The sequence below is a fragment of the Arvicanthis niloticus genome, chromosome 12 (assembly GCF_011762505.2).
Source record: "Arvicanthis niloticus isolate mArvNil1 chromosome 12, mArvNil1.pat.X, whole genome shotgun sequence".
In the NCBI taxonomy this organism is placed as follows: domain Eukaryota; kingdom Metazoa; phylum Chordata; class Mammalia; order Rodentia; family Muridae; genus Arvicanthis; species Arvicanthis niloticus.
The window spans coordinates 59,278,761-59,299,073 of NC_047669.1; positions in this window are offsets into that span (position 1 = coordinate 59,278,761).

Consider the following 20,313-nt stretch of genomic DNA (forward strand, 5'->3'; position numbering starts at 1 on the left):
ATGTTCTTCAACAGAGATTTGGATACAAAAAATGTGGTACATTTACACAATGGAAAATTACTCAGCTATTAAAGATAATGAATTTGAGAAATTCTTAGGTAAATGAATGGAACTAGAAAATATCATCCTGAGTGGGGTAATCCAATTACAAAAGAACACACATGGTATTTACTCACTGATAAGTGGATATTAGCCCAAAAGCTTGAAATAGCCAAGATTCAACTAACTGACCACATGAAGCTAACGAAGAAGGAAGACCAAGTGTGGATGATGCCTCGTCCTACTTAGAAGGAGTAACAAAATACTCAAAGGAGCAAATATGGAGACAAAGCATGGGACAGAAACTGAAGTGGGGCCATATGGAGACCATTTCACCTGGGTATTCATCCCATGTGCAGTCACCAAAGGTAGACACTGCTGTGGATGTCAGGAAGTGCATGCTGACAAGAGCCTGATATAGCTGTCTCCTTAGACGTTTTCCAGAGTCTGACATATTCAGAGGCAGATGCTCACAGCTAACCATTGATCTGATCAAGGAGTTCTCAATGGAGGAGTTAGAGAGAAGACTGAAGGAGCTGAAAGTGTTTGTGGCCCTATGAGGAAAGCAACAATACCAACCAGAGCTCCGCAGGGTCTGGGAAAACCACCAGGCTGGGAGCACATAGGGAGGGACCCATAGCTCCAGCTGTATATGTAGGGGAGGATGGCCTTGTTGGGCATAGGTGGGAGAGGAGATCCTTGGTCCCATGAAGGCTGAACACCGATTCGGGGGGGATTTTGAGAGTGGGGAGGTGGGGGGGTAGGTGGGGGGATATTCTCATAGAAGCAGGAGGAGGGGGGATGGGATAGGGGGTTCCTGGGTGGTGGTGGGAATGGGGTAAGGGGCTATAATCTGAAATGTACCTATAATATCCAATAAAAAAAAAAAGAAGACTGGGCTTAGGTAGGTCTGCAAAAGTTGTGCTATCTAGATGAGCTGTCTGGAGAGCCAGGTAAAGCAGAATACAGAGCTGTCATCTTGTACCCATGGTTGACTTAGAGTCATTTCTTCCACCGTTCTCTCTACAAGCTGAGGCTGGTCATTGGCAGGTGGCTCCCAGGACAGAGACCGCGACAATGAAAGGTAAATACATTGGGCAAGTTCAGATTGTGATGGATTTCACATAGGCTATCATGAACCTTATAGTGTGAGATAGAGCTGGGAAAAGAAGTGAAGATTTGGTAAATAAAAATGGGATAAGCACATTCAAAACGTAGAGAAATGTACATTAAGGTTTTTAAAGGAGCCATTAGTAAAAAATAAAAAGTATCAAGGTGCATACAAATCTTTTGTAAGATTTCTTTGAGTTTATGAGCTATATGGAGCAGAACATAGAGCTGTCTGCTTGTACACGGGAGTGACTAAGGGTCTGTTTTTTTGCCACTCCCATAGACCCCTTCCTCAGAACCCCTCTCCAAGCTGAGGCTGGTCTTTGACAGCCACTAACTCATGTGGTATTTTGAATATGAATGGTTTTCACAAGCTTATGTATTTCAGTGAATAGTCACCAAGAGCCAGACTAGTTGAGAGGGTGAGAGGGATTATGCTGTATCGTCTTATTGGAGGAAGGGTGTCATTCAGGCTGGGCTTAGAGGTTTGAGAAACCTGTACCAGATCCTCTCCCTACCTGCCTCTGGATCAGGATGTGGCTCTCAGTTTTTGCTTCAGTGCTTACTTTCACACTGCCATGCTCCCCACCATGATGATAATGGATAAGCCTTTGATCCTGTAAGCGAGGCCCTTATTAAATAAATGCTTTCTTTTGTAATAGTTGCCTTGATCATAGCGTCTCTTCACAGCAGTAGAACAGTGAGTAAGACAACTCAGATGAGAAAGATTTCTGAGTGACCAGGTTTTACGTCTATAAAATATTGATGAGTTGACCTATGCAAATTTGAGAGAGATTGAACATGGGTATATAAATTGAGCTTTATGAGAACATGGTAATTATATAAAACTGTGTTACTAGATGGAAAGGTAAGGGTAAATAACAATACTTTATCCCCAACTTCTGGAAATTCAGGCAGAAAGCAGTCAGTAAGGGAAGACTGGAGGCTGCAATCTGTTACTGTAGAATCCTGGTAAGTACTGAATAGAATTTAGGGGCATAATTTGTGCCTAAAGGTACAGTGTAATGAGTAAATAATTAGAATAAGAGGGTAACAGGTCTATTTGAAGATCTTAGATCTTAGGAAATTTTTAAAAGGATCAAAAAATAAATTTGACTACATTTTAGTGATGCACTTTTCCCTCAGTATTTCTGAAATACGTAGTTTCTTGACTTAAGTTGTTAAAGTGTTCAATAGTTCCAATCCATAGCAGATTAATATACCTTTTAAATAGTTTAGCCAACATGTCCTGAACATAATCTGATTTTCAAGCTGGGAACATTTAACATGTCCATTTCTCAATCAATGCACTTTCAGATTAGCACCTTTGGCATTAGAGAGTTACGTGGAGAACTGAGGAAAGTTCTAGAACTGTCCATGTGTATTCTAAAAATGGTGTCAAAGTTGCAAAGCTGTGTTTGTGTAGTTTGTGTAAGTGGCAGGTTTTATAAAATTCTACCTCTTTAGACAGTATGATAGTCAGTCTACAGATATCCATATTCTGTTCCCAGAATCTGTGAATACGGTGTTCTCTTGAGAGGCAAAAGAGATTATGGACTTGGAGAGTCAAACAATTCTGAGTTAGATAGACGAGCTGAGTATAATCACACAAGTTCTTTAAATCTCAAATCTTCCCTACTGACTTTGACTTTGAAGGTGGAAGAAAGAGAATCGAGGAAATATGGGTGTTCTATAGATGCAGAAAAGGGAAGGAACAGACTGGACCCCAGATTCTCCAGGCCGTGATTCAGGCCTCTTACATTTTCACCATGAAATTGAGGTAAAGCTTCTGTCCCAGAGAGGCTTAGCATAGTTTGTGTGGTTTCCAAGTTGTTACAGCAACAATGGAAAAACATTATAAGTGGGAATATGAATGATTATGATTTTTTTAAAAAAAATGATCACTTAATTTGAGTTAAGAAAGCAAAAGTGAGGAATATATCTAATTTAAATGAGAGGCAGTTTCCTTCCCTTACGTTCAATACGTTTACGTTCTAAAGCAGTAGTTTTCAATCTGTGGGTTGAGACTCTTCTGGCAAACTTCTATCTCCAAAAATATTTACATTTTATGATTTACAGTAGCAAAATTATGAAGTGGCAATGAAAATAATTATGTGGCTGGAGGTTCCCACATCATGAGGGACCCTATTAAAGGGTCACAGTGTTAGGATTATTGGGAACCACTGCAAGGTTCTGATTTCTTGGACATTTCTTACTGCAGCATCCTCAGGTCTTGAGAGAGTCCCTTGTTGCAGGTAAAGGAAGAAAAAAGCTCAGAGAGACAGAACACATTCTTAGTATCAAAATCATAAACATCAAAATCATTTCTCTTTGCCCCAGCCTATGACCTTCAAAGACTTTTCAAGCATCCCTTTTCCACATATGCTTATGAAATCCAAGTAAAATTGAGAACCAAATAGTGCCACAGTTTCCTTCTGGATGCCTGAGTTCCTTTCTGGCCATGCACACACACCCATTTCCTAAGTGCATGGTTCTATTACCAAAGCAAAGACGCAAACTGACACAGTCTAATCAGAGTGCACTGTTCACTTTGTAAACCTCCCTGTATTTTTTTTCAGTTACAGGTTGGAAGTTGGTTTCAAATGATTTTCTTGTTTTGTAACCTTGCCAAGGGCAGCTAGAGGTTGGTAGTTCTTTCTCCTGGATCTTGGGGTTCCACTCGCTCGGCCTCCTAACTCCACTTTGATTTCCCGCGTGTGCACAGTTACCATTTATGGTGTAATAACTGGTAAATGCCTTCATGTCAATACACGGAAACTCTTTGGGCTCTCAAATTCAGATTCAGTTAGCTGTAGCAGAACTTGCTTTGCTTTTGTGGAACGCAGCCCAGCTTGTTTCTATTAAATTATAATTGCCATATTCAGGAGATGTCTGAGGCGTTGCACGGTCCAGCCCAAGCTGGGTGCTATCCTTGGTGGCAGGGGTGTGTGTTTCATTATAGGCAAGAGAGCACAGAGCTTGTTTATTTTCTGGATTTGCACAGTATGAAAAAGTTCCGTGAAGCAAGTAGTTGGGATTGAGGTATCTGATGGAAAGGAAAGGTGAATATTTGTTTGTTTGGGCTATGAGGCCAAGTTCAAAGATGGGGACTTTTGTTCTCTGAACCCATAGTGAGCAGCTCCGGTTTCATGTCAAACATCGGGGTTTCGTGCAGGATGTAAACACTTCCTGCTGGCCAAGTCTGTTTCTATAATGGTAACCCCGTAGAGCCTGTACTACTTGCGCTGTGATTGTGCCAAGAGTTCCTGTATTCAACAAGGGAGGTTGAAAGTCAGTCTGGTTTCGCAGCTGTTTTGGGTAAAAGCTGGCTTTCCTAGCAGCCTGAGAAACTCACAGTTTCGCCCCTAAGCAAACATTCATCAGTGGTTTCCACTGCACAGCAACACAGTAAGGCTGTCTGGAAGATAGCAGGGGAAATTTGCCTCTGCGCATGTGTGTATCCTGCTGGGTGTGGAGGGGGGTGGAGTGGAGGGGTGGAGTGGGCGGGGGGGGGGGAACTGTTGCTCAGGACATTCATTTCCAGCGGGCTACTGATAAAAGTAGGTCATTACTGGGGTTCACTTCCTGATTTGTTCAGCACAAGGGTAAGGTGCAAACGTACAGAGCTGAAGGTTTAAGCAGTGAATCTTAATTCCCCGTTGGCTTACTGTAACTTCAAAGATCTTCATTTTTTTTTTTTTAATCTTCATTTTTGATTAATCTCAATTTGGCAACGGTTCCTAACACTTCGATATGCCCCTCCCCCCTCTCTTTCTCTCATCTCCATGTCAAGTAATTTTTGATTCATATACAAATGCTTGGATGCGGAGGAGATGACTTAAAGCACTCTTGTGGTAAAGAGAAAAATCACTGTAAGATGTGGGGAAGCCCCCTCATTATAGAATAGTTCTCCTACCTCATCTGCTCCTGCGCTGGGGGCTCCCTGACTTCCCCCACAGTTTTCCCAATGTGCGTTCTCACAGATAGTGTGTGCTGTCTTTGATAAACCCAGTTTAGAGCAGGCGCTGTGATCTAGATCACAAAGTTGACATAGGGAATTATGTTCTTTCCTTTGATAAAGGTAGCCAGAAATGGCAGAACAGACGTAAGAGATTTTCAAAGTACTTGAAAGAGAGGCCATCCCACGGGCTTCCTGACTAATAAGGTGTGCTGTGCACATCTCCTCTCAGAGGAGAGATTTAAAAGGAGGATTGGGTACAGACATCACAAACAGTTTAGAGACGATAAAATTCTAAAGACAGCTAAAGCTGTAATTTTTTTTTTTTTTTAAAAAACCATAATGGAAAATACCAACAGAAACGAGAAAAGCTTCAATTTTCCCCCTCAGCATAAATTGTCCATATGCTTTGTATTTTTTAGAAGACCATGAGTGAAGAATTTCAGGTGCAGGAGGCTCCCTGGAAAAGCCAATTCCTCATTTGCTCTCCATCTCCACCAAATGAGTGTCATTTCCATGCAGATGAAGGTGCTCAGGTTTTTTGTTTGTTTGTTAGTTTTTTTTTTTTTTTTTTTTGTTTTGTTTTTTTGTTTTTTTATATATATATATATATATATAAGAATAAGAACAAAAACATCCATGACTACTTTTTCAAATAGGCAGTTGCTCAACATATGTTGCTGTTATTGGTGATGATGGGTCCTTTGGCCCACACGATATAGTTTTCCTGTTTATGAGTAAGGTTTGGAAAAAAAATGTTTATGTCCTTTGGGTAAGTGGAAGGATTGTCAACTGATGGTATGGAGTTTCTGGTCACATGTGGCCAGCCTCAATGCAATGCACTCTGAAACACCAATCCAACATTAAAATTAGTTGATCTCACATTTTAACACATTCATTGGTGTTAGATAATTTTACAGTAGGAACTTAATTCACAGTCATTTCACAGTGCCCATCATGCTCCGTTGAACAGCACCAATTGGGAAGCTAGTCTGGAAGATAAGAACGAGCAAACTGGTTCTTCCTTGGATATATGAAGAAAGAATTTGAAGAGAGAGGGGGGAAGGAAGGAGACAATGGAGCGGAAGAATCCTATAGGTGGGGGGAAGCGGGAGAAGGGTCAAGTGGTGAAACATACAGAGTAGTGCAGCACACATGCACACATGTGCACATGATATGATAAAAATGTACCGATGCATTCATGCACATATGCACACAGACACACATGCATATGCACACAAATGCACATGCACACACGGGGATGCACACACACATAAAAGAGAGAGAGAGAAAGGAGAGGGAGACAGAGAGAAAGAAAGGAGAGAGAGAGAGAGAGAGAGAGAGAGAGAGAGAGAGAGAGAGAGAGAGAGAGAGAGAGATGCTTGGTCACTGAGATCTCAGTCTTGCTTAGCTGATTTTTTTTTACTCTTGCTCACAATAACGCCTACAACCTCAGGTGGACTCACTTGAATTCACAAGCAGTTATTATTAAATGCTGAAGGCATCTTCAGCATTTTATATTTCCTAAGTGTTCATTGCTCATATTTTTGTGATTCTTCTTTGTTGGCATCTTCCATGCACTGACATCAGCCAAAAGTCTGGGTCTGAAACGCGACAGTGATTTGATAGATATTCAAGGCTTAGGTCTTGTCCCAGTCTGAACCTTCAAAGTTCTATGGGAGAAATATGATAAAAATTGATTTCATAAACAAACCATTCTTTAGATGGTCAGGACAGTGAAAAGATATTCACCATAGAAAATTTAATCTGCTCGGCTCCCTCGGCCTTGGAGGGGTGGAAAGAACTTTGGTTTTTAGTTTAATGGATATCTTAGCCTTCACTACACCAAAGGTGAAGAAATTAAACAATTAATCTTTCTTTTAATTGTGGAGGAATGTCAGTCTGTGATGAAAACACAACCCGTTCCACTCTTGCTCAATGAAAGGTATCTCATGTGAAGGATTAGCTGCCATGCTCAACAAGAACAAAACTCTTGTTTTCCAATAAAGAGGTTAATTGGCTTCAGAGGAAATACACGTACAGAGCACATAGGCCTATTATTGGTTTTGCCAAGGCCCTGTGTGAGGGAAGTTCATGTTTCCTGTTTACTAGCTGTTTTACAACAATCTGCCCTTGACCAATAATTATGTTTACAGGGCTCATGCTAGTATGTGTCAGCTCAACAGCTACTTCACGTGCCTTCTGCACCTGCGTGCAATTGAGTTTGTCATCATTCCTCTAGAACACTGTTTCCTGTCTTCCAATGGACTATAGTGGAAATGCTTGGTGGAAATACCGATGTCAAATACAGGCTTATCAGCTGCCTAGCCACCCCCAATGCCCAACAGATGGAGACCATTACAGAAAACCACAACGAATAAAATTGCAGAGTTCAGTCCCAACCAATATATCTATAATGAAAGTCTTGCATGTAAGATGTAGGGATTACTGGGAAAGAGATAGTAGGAAGGTTTTAAGAACAGGAAATGGGGGAGTTTGCTGTAGGATTGCGTGTCCTAGAAATGTGAGAAGCCACACACTCATGAAGTATCACCAACATGGCTGCCTAAACATGAACTTAAGAAGACTGTCATCTAATATGGAAGAAGGAAAACTCACAAGGCATCACCCACAGAGAAAGAGCTATAGGCAACTAAGGACTCCTGAAAATAGAAGAAATAATTTTATTCAGGGAAGAGCCCATCAAATGCTTATACAATACTAAACGGTCAGCTCTGAAAGCATATTTACAAGTCATAGTTCATGAACTGAGTAGCTTATATTTATGTTTTTAAACACACACTCACACAGACAGGAAGGTACCCCAATATAAAGTAGAAAGAGAAACTACCAAAAGGTATCCTCGAACCTGCACACATACACTGCCATATGTGTTTGTCCAGTCATTCACAAATACACATGCATGCCCGTCAGAACTTTTTAAAAAGTTTCAATAACAAGAGCAAAGGGGAGAATTATTTCCCCTGGAAAAAAATTAGTTCTCATAGATGCCTACATGTGCCTAACAAAGCAGGTGCCTCTGGGTTTCTCATGGCATTCTGCCCTTCCACTGAGCTTCCAAGTAATTCTGGTGATGCCAATTCAGGGAGCAAACACCTAGCAGTAGACAGTGTTGCTCTTTAGAACCAGTCATGATTATTATGCAATGCTATTTACTAAATAAAGCAAGTTATTGTTTCCTAGTCCCTTTGAAAGGCCTCAAGCTTTGTACAGTGGAGCTCCAGACATAGACAGTGCTTGATAATTTCATGATCCATAGCAGTCCGCTCACTGAGGCCTATTTCCTCATAAAGTTGCTTGACGTCACAGATGCAGTAGGTCAAAGTTTGGATGAAATGACTTAAAGAGATAAGACAGTGAGAGTTTTCAACCTATGGATCACAACTCCTTTCGGGGATTGGGGGTCCAATGACCCTTTCACAGGGCCTGCATAAAAGATACTCCGTATAGCAGATATTAACAGTCCAATTCTTAGCAGTAGTAAAATTGCAGTTCTGAAGTAGCAGTGAGGTAATATTCGGGTCAGGGATCACCACAACGTGACTCCCCGAATTAGGAAGGAGGCCATCAGAATCATCAAGCCTTTGATGACTCTCACTTTATTTACTCACAGTGTCCTTCCTTGCCCCCAGAATTCCAGCTTGCTCAGTCACCTCATTTCGAGCACTCTTACTAGGTTTCACAGAGCCCTTTGGGGAGTATGTTTAGTTTGATGGAATGAAGTTGTTTCTGTTTCTTCTCTGCTGCAGTGATAAAACACTCCGACCAAAAGCAAGTTGGGAAAGGAAAGGATTGATTGGGTTTATACTTTCAGGTTCGTCAATTCCTCACTGTGGAAAATCAGGGCAGGAACTCAAGGTGCGAACATGTGATACCTGGCTCTCTGGCTTGTCCTCAGGTTTCTGCTTAGCACAGGACTACTTATCTACGGATGAGCCTGTCAACTCTATCCTGGCCCTCTTGTATCAGTCAACCGTCCAGACAACTGACCACAGACTTGAACATGCACATGCCAATCTGGTCTAGACAATTCCTCAGTTAAGGTGATCTCTTCCCAGGTGACTCTCGATTGAGTTGACAATAAAAACTACCCAGCGAAAACTCACTGCTAAATTTTAGAATAAAATTAATGATAATTGGAATCTTGAAACTAACAATAACAACACAATTCTGTCATAAACGGGGCACATTCAGTTTAATGGTGACAAAAAGAAAATGATGAGAAAATCTAAATGGTCTCTGAGACATTGGATGTTTTCATATAGAAGAGAGTCCTCCCGCTTCGTAATGTATTTTTGATGGCTTTGGGAAGTACACTAGTTCCTCACAAAATGATGGCCAGGGTAAAAAAAACTACACAGAAATAGACGGAAGGACAGTCAGCAGGCTGGTTTTATTTCACTTCAACAGTTTTCTGTAACAGCTCTAAACTAGCAACTTTTCAATTAAATCCAATCTGTCAGGGTAGGAAAAACAAGTGTGGCCGACAAGCCTGGAGAAGAGACTTGGCAGAGAGCGGCCACGTTACTATTTGAAAATGAACGTGTGTTTTGTTTGTTTAAAGTGTGGCTTGCACAGCGCTATGCATTTTCTTTTCTTTGTAGGCATCGATGCCATTAACGTTCACAGTCCCCAGTTTGGTGCAGAGAGCTCAGTACAGGATCTCTTCCTGTGTTTCTGAGCTGTCTTGGTGGCAGTAAAACTGAATCATAAAGTCTTTCCCTTGTCTGCTGTGTTAGGAGAATTTCCGTCCTTGAAACATTGTATCCACATCATCTCCGATTCCAGAGCTCACGGTCAGCACTGGAAGCGTACAGCTTGAGACTGCAGAAGCCTCTGAAAACATCCCACCACAAATCTATTAAGATATAAAAAGACAGGAAATAATGCATTCATCCCTGCTTCAAACTGTAGTGACATGACGCCATTATTGTTGTTTAAAGTACCGTCTTTTCAAGGCTATTCTTAAGAGCTGGGGAATTGTACCTTTCAAGACATTCTACATTATTAACAAGGATTGGTTTATAAAAAAAAAATCACAGGTTCATAAATTAATGTCATCAATATCTCCCAGGATTAATATCATTAATATCTCCCAGTACTAGACATAAGCTGTGTGTAGTTAGAAACATTCTTTTTGCATTAAAAAAATTTGCTTATTTATTTAGGTATTTGTATGTGTGTGTTATGCACAAGTCTATGTAAACTGTGCCACACATGTGGAGGTCAGAGGATAACTTGTGGGGACTGATTATTTCTTTCCACTATGTGGGTTTTGGCGACTAACCTTAGCTCATTCAGTTTGGCAACAACTGCCTTTACCCACTGAGTTATCTTGCTGGTCCCAAGAAACATATTTGTTCATGTTGAAAGGACAGTCAACAGGACCTTTTTTGTTCATACTGGAAAGATAGATAACCAGGGCCTTTGTTACGTCACCACATTCTAGCCACGTGGATTGGCCGTATCACTAGTTCAGTGTACAATGTGGTGCCAGGATCCAATGTAAAGGGACACCTCAGAAATGTGTTCACTTTTTCTGTCATCTGTCATTTTTTTTTTCTTTCACTTGCCTTGTGTTGGAATTTAATTGAGAGAGCTGAACATTTTGGGGAAATAAAGCTGTGCACATCTCTAAGCTGCAGGTAGAATGTCACTTCCTTTCTTTGTCCTCGCTTTAGAGTGACTTAATCAGACATAGGAATGAGGGGGGCTTAATCAGGTGAGTATTCTATGAGGACAGCTGTCTCTCACTGTCTCTAAACTGGTGGACGTCTCACATTGAATTCAGAAACAAACCTAAGACATATTTAATTCTGATGCATGAGCTTTTAGCTTCTGGACTTATCTTTTTTCAAAAGTTAGTTGGCTTTTATTGTTCATATGCTGAATATATAGAGAATTATAGAGAATATATTCATTTAGAAGAGGATGCTTGCTTGTTTTTATTGTAAGATGCTTCTTCTTCCTTCTTCTTCTTTCTTCTTCTTCGTCTTCTTCTTCTTCTTCTTCTTCTTCTTCTTCTTCTTCTTCTTATTCTTCTTCTTCTCCTTCTCCTTCTCCTTCTCCTTCTCCTTCTCCTTCTCCTTCTCCTTCTCCTTCCTCTTCCTCTTCTTCTTCTTCCTTTCTTCTTCCTCTTCTTTTTCCTCTTCCTCTTCTTCCTTTCTCCCTCTCCTCCTCCTCCTCCTCCTCCTCTTTCTTCTTCAAGAATATCCATATATTTCTTTAGTTAACCACAAATCTTATACATAAAATAATACTGGCTGATACATGTGGTTGAACTCAGCTTTGTGGGGGACATGGTGTGACTTGTAAGATGTGCACATAAAAGGCACACAAGAGTAAGCAATGATGCTGCATTGTTCTGCTGACTTTTGTTAGAGCACGAACTGGTCACCTTACACATCCTAAAGCACTCCCCGACAACACTCACAGCGAGGAAACTGTGTGCCTTTGGAGCACACTTCCGAAGGCGCCATAAGGTCTATTCCAAGAAACGAACATAACAGTGGGTGATGCTAAATGCTACTGAGGAACTTGCAATATTTTGCACATATGGACTGACTGTGTGACAGCATATATAAATATTTCATTTGATAAACATAGCTAGTTATCAGATCATAACGAACAGACCGAGAGCGACACAGGACCAGTTCCAAGAACACTGTGTAACAGGACATACAGCTGAGACATAGTTTCCTCATTCTTGGCGAGGTCTGAGCTCAGCAAACACCACTTTTTCTTTATTCATTAATTAAGATTAAGATATTTTAGCATCACCAAATTGAGAACATTATATTGTCATGTTCAAGGATCGATGCCAAAAAGAGAACTTGGAAACTGGAGTGTGAATGCCACCCGCTCCACAAGTTACTTCATGCTAGTTAGAATCTGTTGACAGTTCAATATCTAATTTCCCTGAAAGTAAATGCCCAATACATTGCTTTTGCATTATGGAGCGTAACTGATGAGACAAAAAAGAAGCAACAACAGAAAGCACAATGACAATTTTAAAAAGTCACAAAACTTCTTACTACGGAATTATGAAGTCAACTGACTATAATTTTGAGGGAAAAATTAAAAATTAGAAATGTTTAAAACTGATGAAAACCAAGGACCTTTGTGCTACTTGCTATGGTTCCTGTTTTAGAGGAGATTTGCAAGTTAAGTCTCCCATAGGCATAGTACACAAAGATGGCAAGTCTCTGTCCTCAGATAGAAGCAGGAGCCCCACCTTATGCAACTTCATTAGGTTGCTCTGACCTGTATTAGACCCTTTGGTTACGTCTCTGAAACAAGATCGAAGAGACAGCATGGATGAGTGCAATGAGCCTGAATTTTCTCAGTTCCTGACATCTGAGTTCAAATCTTAAGCCAGTCTCATTCCCTCCATTTTGAAAATAAGAATAATGAGATTTTCCAGAAATGATTTAAGAACAAGAAACAAAGTGCATGCAATGCACACAAAGCTAAGAAATTCAGAAAATCGTGGGTTTAATGAAAACACATTGAAGAAATCTTCGTATCTTCAAGTTAACTGGGCTTACTCAGAATGTACCCAGCGAGCAAGTGAAGGAATGAATTGATGAATTCAAAAACAAAAGAACACGAGACTGAATAAATGACAATAATAAGCACCTCCACTAAAATATAAATGAAGAGGGATCATTCAAATATTTTCTTGAGGGTTCTCAACCTGGTAGGAATATTTTATTTCCCCTTGGATTGCAACTCAGAGTTCTTCCAGGCTCTGTAGTATTTGAAAACATGACCCAGAAAATTAGATAATCAAAATGCACACTGAATCATTCAAACATGTGTCTCAGCTAAAGCCTGTGTAAATGGGAAAATCTAACTGAGCACCTATCCAAACAGAGCTCAGTATGCCTTACTTGCGATATCTCTCCTCATATCATGGCTGAAAACCTCTCCTAGGAATAGGTGATTTAATTAAATTTAGTAAGAAGTCAGGGCCACATGGCCTTCTACCTCAGTATTCTTTTATTTATTTTTTAATTAATGTGTACAAAGTTACCCTCCGCCCTGGACCATTTCAACAAGATGGTTAATCAGACTTTGGGAGTCTCCAGTATTAATTTTGCTAAGATATCCTTAGACCAGAGGACAAGGAGAGGTCAGCTGTAGCCTGTGGAAATGCTAGAAGAAACACTGTCTCTTGTGTCCGAAGATGCTAAGTTTCTAGTCCCCAGAGGTCAACATGTGCCAAGTGGGATGGTCCAAAACAATAGCTCTATGAGCTCTCTGGCTCCTCTAATTGCTAGCAAATAAAAGACAGAGAAGACCTTGTATGGAGCAATAGTTATTTTTAAGTGTTCTAGCCTGGAGAGGGGAAATAAGTCAGAACTTCTCTTTAGTATTTCTTACTGATCCCACTTCCAAAACGACAAGGAAATAACAAGGCAGGATGAGATGTGACACAATAAAGCACAACCGCATAGAAACTTCTAGAAAAAAGCTTCTAAACGATAGTGATTTTTTTTTATCATAGAAAAATAGTCGTGAATTATTTAAGGAATTTTTTTTAAGTGAGAAAGAAATGAAAAGAATATAAAGCAAGGGAGAAAAGCAGCCTCATTGCCTTGGCTGTGGGTGGATATAAAGTTTCTCTCAGTTTTCCTCCTATTGCTATCATGAAAACAATGACCAGAAGCAACTGTGGGAACAAAGGGTTTATTTGCTCTTATGCTTCCACAGCATAGTCCTCAACCAAAAGAACTGAGGTAGGAAATAAAGTCAGGAGCCTGGAGGTAAGAACTGAAGCAGAGGTCAAGGACAAGTGCTGCTTGCAGGCTTGTTGCTCTTGGCTCTTGCCACCATCTTTATTATAAAACTCAAGACTATCTGCCCAGAGGTGTCACCGCCCACACTGGGTAGAACCCTCTTACCTCAATCAGTAATCAAGACAATACTCACGGACTTGCCAACCATCCAATCTGCTGGGGACATTTTATCAATTGAGGTTCCCTCTACCCAAATGGCTATGACTTGTGTCAAGTCCACACAAAACCAATCAGTACAGTTCTTCTTGGTTAAGTCTTTATCAGCTTCAAAATAGCAGCTTAGTTGAGACAAATAAAATGTATGCTTTCAAGCGTTAAGGTTCTACGGATACTGACAAACATCCCACCCAACTAAACACTTGAAGGCTCACCATTCCTTTCTGTTCCTAGGACCGCTACTGCTACCCTCAATCTTAATCACACACACACACACACAAAAAAAAACCAAAACCCTATCATTGTAAACTTGTCACTCATCTGTAGAAATTCACACAAGTGGAGTAATACAGTGGGCATGTGGGTCTGTAGCTCGAGCGTTGGCATGGGTTCTGTTGTCTGCCGTCCTAGGCTTGAGGAGAGAAAGCTCTGGAATTTGACTGAGTTCACACCACCAGACTCTGGCACCAGACTCTGCCTGGGTGTGGGGAGATCTCAGCTTGAAGTCCCATGGGGGCAGACCTCTTGGGTTGGGGGTCTCCGGGCCAAAGAGGCTAGATGGGGAGACCCGTAGTCTCAGCCCTTGGGCACCCAGACGCTGCTGGGGACCACAGAAGGACAGAGGCGGAGTGGGCATACGGGCTGGACCTGCTCACAGCTGAGAGGGACAAGAGGGAGAGAAGCTCTGGCAGTGCTCTGCTGGTAGGAGATTCTTGGTCAAAGTGACGTGCTTGGGGCTGGCGAGATGGCTCAGCGGTTAAGAGCATTGGCTGCTCTTCTGGAGGTCATGAGTTCAAATCCCAGCAACCACATGGTGGCTCACAACCATCCTGTAATGAGATCTGATGCCGTCTTATGGGGTATCTGAAGACAGCTACAGTGTACTTACATATAATAAACAAATAAAAAACTTTAAAAAAAAAAGTGACTTGCTTGGCTGGGTCAAGGCTGGCTCAGCTAGATTGGTTGACTTGGCAGGCCTCCATTGGAACATAGAGAGGTCCTTCTCGGGAGATTAGAAGATGACTCCGTAATTGAAGGCCCCCTCCACGGTTCTCCATAGCAGGCACCAATGACACGAGGAAGTCCATGATTTTAAAAGGTTTATTGTCATGGTGGAAAGTCGATACAGCTGTACCCCGTGTCCTCAGGGCAGGCCTGAGGTTTTTGTAAAGAGGAGGGTCTGGGAAGGGATGCTTAATTGGCTATGCCCCATGCCTTTAGGTACCTCATTAATATGGAGATCTCTTGAGGCTCTTTGACCTGTAGCCACACCCTCTACCTGTGGAGGGGCTGGTAGAGGCTTGCCGAATGTGATCGAAAGGCATGAATCAATGGAGGTCTTGGGCTGTGATTCAGGAGCCTGGAGTCTGGGAGCGCGGTGAAATGTATGCTGTCCCTTGCAGGGATACCTGTCGGGTCTCCGGCCATCTCTAGCCACTGCTACATCAGAAACCATGCTATCCTTTCACGGTCCTCTGCCCCACACGTGCACACTGCCTTTATTCAGTCTGCTTGTAATAGTCATTGTATATATTGTGCCTGTCAGAGATTTGGTCCATTTTGTACCCAATATGGATTCCGTTGTAAGGATGTCCCACAGTTAGTTCTTCTGTTTCCCATCTCACCAACTGTGGGGATTATCGTTTTATGATTATGAGCACAGGTGCTATGGCATTCATTCACAAGTTATGATGCTGACGTATTTGCGTTTATCTCAAGCAAGCATCTAGAGGTGAAAACGGTAGACTTCATGATAAATGGACATCTACCTTCTTGTCAGGGGACTGCCAGACTCTGCTGGGAAGCAGCTGTGCAGAGTTACGCTTTCAGTCGCTGTCATGATCTTAGTCGTTCCAGGTTCTTTAAACACTGACACTGCTGGGTATTGTTCCAACTTTAGCTGTTATCTGTGTATGAATATTACACCTTGGCTTTTGATTTGTAGATCTCTGATGAGTAATGATGTTGTGGGTTGCCCTGGTGCTCTTTGTATTCTGATGTTAATTCTGCTTCCTCCAGAGGGGCTTCCCCATGAGGAGTGGATCCCATACTCAGGTGATTTCATCTGAACCTTCTCCCCATTCTAACTGGTCAATAAAGGCTGGAGCCTGTGATTGGGCAGTTGAAGCGAAGTAGAGGTTTTAGAGAGTGGAGGAAGGGTAGGGGATGACAATGGAGGACAGAGAAAGAAGTGGAAGGAAGATGGAGCAGAACCACATGGCCTGGGGAAGCTGCAAGTAGCAGGGGATCGCATAGCTGGGGACTAGATTAGTGTAGTGGTAGATCTGCCCAATCTAGGCTTACCACTTATAAATATGATAACTAGGTGGTATGTTTTTACATGGACTTACTGGGGTTGGAAGTTTATCACAATAGATCATATTAAGCATATTTTTTTTAATTCTTTAAGGTAATTTGTATATTTTATTTTGTGAATTTTCTACTTGGATCTCTAGAACATATGTGAAGATTTTACTGAGTTTTAATAATTTTTAATATGTTTGTGCATAAGTTATTTGTTTGAAATACGTATTACCAAGAGTTTTTGTAGCTTGCCTTTTATTTCTAATCTCTCAATGAGTAAAAAAATGTTAAGAAGTTGAATATGAGTAACAAGGCTCTATACATTTCAAGAACTAAAAACTGTTTTGAAAGTCGTTACATAAAAGGTAAATGTTTGAGGAAATAGATATGCTTTACCCGATTTAAATATGGTACAGTATATACATTATGCAGTATATAAAACAGTGCATGCTATCCCATTAATATGTAAACTTCCATGTTTATACATCCAAAATGCATTTAATTTACATTTTAAGGACTCAAGGCTTTAACTTTGATAAACTCATCCTATGGGTCTGCTTAAAGAATTACAATTTTTGTAACTGAAGCATTTTTGCTTGCTCAGTTATAGGATAATAAATATTTTATTCTATATTCCTTCAAAAGTAGTGGGAAAAGTTCTAAGCAACATTTTAGCCTTATTTATTAAGTTTTGTTTTCATTTGTATTCAATTTATACTTCATAGTTCACTTTGATTTCTTATATGAGTCATCTCTTATTTAGTGCTGAGGATTCAGGTCCCCAAACAATTGAGTATTTTCTAGATGCATTTTTTTTTCCAAGACGGATTTCTACTTTAAGGTTGTTATAGCCATTAATCATTGGACTACTTGAAAACAGTAAAGTCTTTTGGGTTCCTACAGATAAACTATGTTTGTGTATGCTATTTTAGAAGAAGCAGAGAAATTTCAAAATCTTTTTTGCTTAAATTTGCAGCAGGTGAGATCCTTCTAATCTAAAATATCAATTATGAAATAACAGGGCATGACGTTGACATTTCTTCAGGAACAGACACAATACATCTAAGAATAAGGAATCAATCTTTAAATAGCACAGTGCACGATGGATACTTAGGGATTTAGCTCAGCATACTTTCAAGAAATCAACAAAATGAACTTTGCCAAGTCAATTTCACATTCAAATGTATGGTTGCTTTGTAGGATAATTTCATTCTTACATCTTTCAGTGACAATTTCATCTTGCCAAATAACTTGTCTTCCACATAACTCTTTCTTTGGTATCGTGAACATGTGACAGAAAATCTAAACACATGTGTCCAACAGGAAGTTTTTCTGACCAGAGAAGTTGGTCGCTATATTTATTTCATGTAATCTTCACTGTGCTGGTTAGTTTTATGTCAGCTTAACACAAGCTGAAGTTACCTGGAAGGAGGAAATGTCAGTTGAGAAAATGACTCCATAAGATTCATAAGGCATTTTAATTAGCAATTGATGGTGGAGGTCCCAGTTCATTGTGAGTTGTGCCATGGTGATTTTATAAGAGAGTTCTATTAGGTGGATTCTATAAGAGAGTAATATGGACATGTCATATGGCACAACCCAAAATGTAGCACCCTTCCATAGCTTCTGCATCAGCTCCTGCCTCCAGGTTCCTGTAGCACTTGGGTTCCTGTCCTGACTTCCTTCAATGATGAACCACAATGTGGAAGTGTAAGCCAAATTAACACTTTCCTTCTCAAATTGCTTTTGGTTTAATCGCAACAATGAAAACCCTAACTAGGACATATACTAAGACTTTTTTTATGATGTGGATGATTTTTTAGAGAATTCTTTACCATGCAACTCAAAATTCTAACCTCTCATTAATAACTCTCTCCTCTTTTTCTGTCTCCCTGTTTCTCTCTCTGTGTCCCCCCCCCCCCCCCGCTCTCTCTCTGTGTGTGTGTATGTCTACATATGTGCTCATGTATAATGGTTCTGTTCAAGACCAACTTCAGATGTTGTTTCTTAAGAGTCATTCTATCCACTTTGGTATTTTGAGACAACATTCCTCACTGGGAGTGGTAGCTTGCTAACCATGATAGGCTGAAGGACCAGTGAGCCTCATGCAGGGCAGGTTTCCACCCCCAGCATCTTTGTACATGCCATAACACCTAGATATTTTTTGCTATTTCACTTATTGAAAATTTCACACACACACACACACACACACACACACACACACACACACACAATGTGTTTAGATAAACTTCACCCACCATTCCTTCTCTTCCAGGGCTTTTCCCTTGACCCCACCTCCATCCCCTCCCACCTTCTTGTTGTTCTCTCTGTATTTTTTTTTAAGTTGATTAAACTCATTTAAAGCTGCTTGTATCTGTGTGGTTATAAGACCATCTAATTGAATGTGTATTACCTTTCAGGCACCACTTTTCTGAAGAAATCAACACTCCCTTGCCTACTTAGTTTTTTTGTTTTTTTTTGTTTTTTTGTTTTTTGTTTTTTTTTTGTGTTTGTTTGTTTGTTTGTTTGTTGCTTGTTCTGGAGATCTAACTGGCTTCCTCATGCTTGCCAGGCAGGCACAGATCTTATAGACCTATGGTCCTAGCCATCAGTGTACTGGGTATATCTCTAGCTTCTCATAAAATTAACTTAAAAGTGATGCCACCCTAAGGTTTAGAGCACTCTATACTATTCCCCAAAACATCCGTGACCAATGAGAGGATTTGGAATGATTAGGTGGAAGGAACTTGCTCCCTAGCCTGCAGAAGGCTGTAAAGATTGTGGCTGTGAATGGAAACATGTTTTCCTGTCATAGTGGCCACAGACATGGTCATAGACAGCAGATCTCAGTGAATTCTGAAGGACTCAGCCCAATCAGTGTATTAACCCAATCACAGGTGACCAACACAGCTGGGGCAGGCTGTGAAAACCAAACCAAACGAAACACCTTAGCAATAGTAACTAATGCCAGACTCTGCATAGTGTTCTTTCACCAGGAGTGTTCCTTTGAGTATTGTATGGGTGGCACACAGTTATCAGATCTGTTTAGAGTCAGTCAGCAACAGAGAAACTTGACTGGAAGGAAGACAATTAAAAGTGATTTTTGTTTTTTTCTAAATTCAAATTAACATCCTAAAACTGCAGCTGGAATAGATTATTTTTGGTTTTCAGTTCATAATTTGTTTCTTTGCAAGTTCCTATTATGAAAGTTTTTTAAAACAGGAAAAAAATACATACATGCTTTCTGCATAATGGAAGCTGTGATCCTGCAGTGATGGCTTGTAAGGCATTTTGGTTTCTTTCTTCCTAGTTTATGGAAAGTGTCAAGTTGATCACAGTTATAAACAAGAGGATCTGCTGTGGTTTTGCTCTGTTCTATTCTTTCTTTCTGGGTTTTCAAGATAACAGCTTGTTTTTTATAATGCCGTCTCTTTTCCAGGCATAATTGTCTCTGCTTTTTCCTCATAACACATCAATGACGAGAAAATAGCATCATCACAAAGGTTATCCAGTCACTGCAGGGGGCATAGACTACATGAAGGAGTTGACTCCTGGACTCACAGCTCCTTGCTCCTATTTTAACAAGATGTGACTAGTTTGGTCTTCTCTTGACCCAGTTGCTTATTCGTTCATTTGTTTACATTTATCCCTCGATAGATGTTTGAGAAATTAATAAAAAAGTTTAATCGATAAAAAAGAATAAAAAAAGAAATATTTAAAAAATTAAATGTCATAAGCAGGAAAACAAAACAAAATCCCCAAAACAACACATTCCTTAAAAAGATTTAGGATTTACAAAGGAAATAACTCAGTTATAGAGCCCCTGCCTAGCTTGCACAAAGGCCTGGGTTGAATTCCAGGTAACACACACTTTTTTTGTTTTTTTACACTTTTGTTTATTTCCTTTATTTTCTTATGTAC